Raw genomic sequence first — 3,199 nt, 5'->3', positions numbered from 1 at the left:
AAAAAAAAAAAAAAGAAAGTAAGAGGCTGGTTGTTTCAGAGCAGAAAGCAAATTTTGAAACTCAAGAGTACATTTTCTCACTAGAGGGATCTTATACCAGATATCACTCAGCAAAGGGAAACAAACTAGACAGGAGAAAATCATCAGGACCATAATTTAAGAGACACTTCCAAATAATAGGTGGCCCTCCAGAAGATTCTCGATAGAAATGACAACTATTTTAGATGGAGTGGTGATAAAAACGGACAGACTGAAAGACGGCATAAGCAGTCTGAAGGGACCTGAAAGGAAAAGGAGGGACCTCCAAGGCACAACTCAAGTATAGAGCAGAAGTGAGAAATGTAGTGTTTCCAGTTCCCACATCAAAACAGTCAGAAAATGACATGTCGTGCCAGGAAGGTGCTGCTAAGGCAGCTGCTAAGACCCCCAAGCTTGGGAGATCACGGACCGGGGTGGGGGTGGGGTTGGACCTGGGTAGTGAGGAGGCTAATGTGTGTGTTGGAGCAGGTACCCAGGATGGGGGATGAGGAGGGAGGCGGGATGGGGTTGGGTGCGATGTCCTTGGACCCTAAGGGTATGGAATAGCAGCACAAAGTGCTGTGATCTGGGCCAGAGGATTAGGGTGAGAGGCTCAAGGGTCACGGGAAAAGTGGAAACCTTGGCAGGATTTGGGATGAGGATTCCCCCGGACTTGACAGGTCTCAGAGAAGAGAGAGGTCGATAGGTTGAGGATGGGGGTGTTACAGCACCAGGGCTGTCTGTAACAAGGGCGGGGGTCCCATAGGACCCAGGGTTCACAGGATAAAGAAAGTCTACATGATGAGGGGTCTCCAGAATGAAGAGTGTTCCCAGGACCAAAGTGGGGAGCCATGAACTGAGGGACACCCCCAACGAGCAGCTTGTCCCCTGCAATAACCAGGAACCCTTGGGCTGCACAGCTCAAACCAAACACTGCAGAGGGAGCAGGCAGCCCCGTCCCGGTCCTGGGCTGCTAAGGACCACTTTGCCGGTCCTACATTCTCGAACCTTCCCCGGGGGATCGCCTGTCTCCACCTTGTGGAACTGTTTTGCTAGAGTTCCTCGAGCCTACCTTGTGGAATTTTCCCTCAGGAGTAGCCATCAGCCCTTTTGGAACCTTCCTGAGGGTCTCCAGTCCGTACACTATGTTGTGGAATCTTCGGGAAGGATGGTTCGGCCCCTTCTGGAACCTTCTCCCGGGAGTTGCCCCTCCCGGAAGCTGCCCCCCTTCGTACATTGGGTCTGCTCTCACCAGCGCCCCCTTCCGGCTGGTAGGCAGGCACTCAGCCGTGAGGAATATTTGAAGGCACAAGTCCAAAGCAGGGAACGTGGAGGGAGACATCTGTAACCTCCTTGTCCTAGAAACGCTACCCGCACAGACCGTCTGCCCTCTGCATCACCTACACTGGACCTTGAAGTCACATCCAGGTGCCGAGCTCCACCTGAGAAGGGTGCCGCTGCATGGCCACCCTTAGCTGCTAGGGAGCTTTCTCCAGGCCTCTGCTCAGTCCCTGCAGAACTTCGAGCTTTGCTCTCCAGCTTCCTCCCCAGCTTCCTTTCCCAGCTCCCCCTTTTGGGTGATGCTTCCCTCGGTTTCTGTCGGTGCCTAGGATCTTATGTCTGAGCCACACGTAGGCAGAGGAGCCTCTTTCTCTGAAGGGAGTATCTTCTGCATGTTCTATGCTCTGGACAATACGTCTTTTGCCGAATTTGGGAGAAGCTCTCTGACCTAACCTTGACCTCCTGTCCCTCTGGGGCCACAGGCTGATGGACAGACCAGCAACGTGAGGGCACATATTCCTTCCTCCACAGGTTCCTGCACAGGGTCACTTTGCCTCCCGGCACCGGCCCCTCCCTCACAGCTCCAGACATCTCTCAGGAGGATCTGGGCACCCTTAGTTCCTGTGGGCGCTTACCTGGAGTCCTCTGTTCTGCCAGCCTGGTGACTGACACATGGAAATGTGTAGACACCTCTCTGTAGGGTTCCCCTCTTTGGCTCTCAATGTAGAAGCCCTGCTTCCCTTACTTGACCCTAGCTTATGTCCTTGCCAGTCCCACCCAGTCTTTTGAGGGAGAAATGCAGGGACTTCATCTTTCCCTAACTTGTTAACCCTGCATGGTTAAATTTAGAGCTGATTCATTCTGTACCCACAGGCCTTACTACTTCATTTATGGTCCTTCAGCTGTACTCTTACTCCTGGTGGGTTCACTGTTTGTCCCTGTGACATCTCACGTGTGCATTTGTCATGCATAGTCAGCCAGAGGGTTTCAAGTCTGTCTGCAGGGAGTTTCTCCCTGTTCTTCGGACTTGTTCCATTCTTCCCATTGAGAGGACTCCTGGTCCCTTGAAAGTGCTTTCTCTGTTTGGCTAAGAACCACAGGCACAGGTGGGCTTAGGAGACTCCTATGGGGCAGCATCTCTCTGGAGACTTACAGTCTGCACTCAGCCACATGAAGATGAGATCCACACAAGACTGGTGAGTCTGTGTCTCTGGATGTTAATGGCCACATTTCCAGCCCCCTTCTACTCTCTGACACTAGGTTTTAAAGGCTCTGGGCCCTGGGAGAGAATCTCACTAGCTTGGCCTAGCTTGGTCTCCTAGGACTGCTCTACTACAGAGTCCTACACCTCTCAGCCCTGGGTATTAAATGCAGGAAGTGGCAGACCTGCTGTGCACTTCCCAGCTTGACTTCTGCTGTGCCTCAACCAGCTTTCCAGGGTTTCCCATCTGCCCAAAAGCACAGCTGGAAATCAATTGGTAGGAATCTGCCCTTTGGAGGGAGTGGGGAAGTCTGCAGAGGAGTGTTCAGAATACCTAGTGTTCGCTTGTGTGTGGAGAAAGATGGTGGCTGTGTTCGGTATCCTAGCTGGCCTGGGGAGCGAGTGTTACAAGAGAGAAGAAAAGGGGCTGGGGATTTAGCTCAGCGGCAAAAGCACCTGCCTGGCAAGCGCAAGGTCGTGAGTTCGGTCCCGGTACCGGAGAAAAACCAAGAAAAAACCAAAAAAAAAAAAAAAAAGAAAATGAAAACACTTTATTTAGCATTAGGTAATTTGAGGTTTGAGATTAATAGTGATCTTTCACATAGAAGCCCCTTTTCTGCTATTTTCCTTTGTCTCTGAAATTAAGCACTTAATTAACTCATGTCACTGCTGCATGAGGGGGAAAACTGGCCCAGGATA

At 51.6% G+C, this 3,199-nt stretch overlaps 1 protein-coding gene across 1 annotated transcript in view; it reads right to left on the bottom strand.

Annotated features, from left to right (window-relative positions):
• The window catches only part of Gml (glycosylphosphatidylinositol anchored molecule like), a gene marked incomplete at its 5' end in the record, with an annotated part of 10,452 nt that overhangs the window by 6,051 nt on the left and 1,202 nt on the right, over window positions 1-3,199 (bottom strand).

Source organism: Chinchilla lanigera, unplaced genomic scaffold (assembly GCF_000276665.1).
Source record: "Chinchilla lanigera isolate Chin_1 unplaced genomic scaffold, ChiLan1.0 scaffold00053, whole genome shotgun sequence".
Lineage (NCBI taxonomy): Eukaryota > Metazoa > Chordata > Mammalia > Rodentia > Chinchillidae > Chinchilla > Chinchilla lanigera.
The sequence above is the reverse complement of the archived record's forward strand: the minus strand, read 5'-3'. Positions and strand labels throughout refer to the sequence as shown.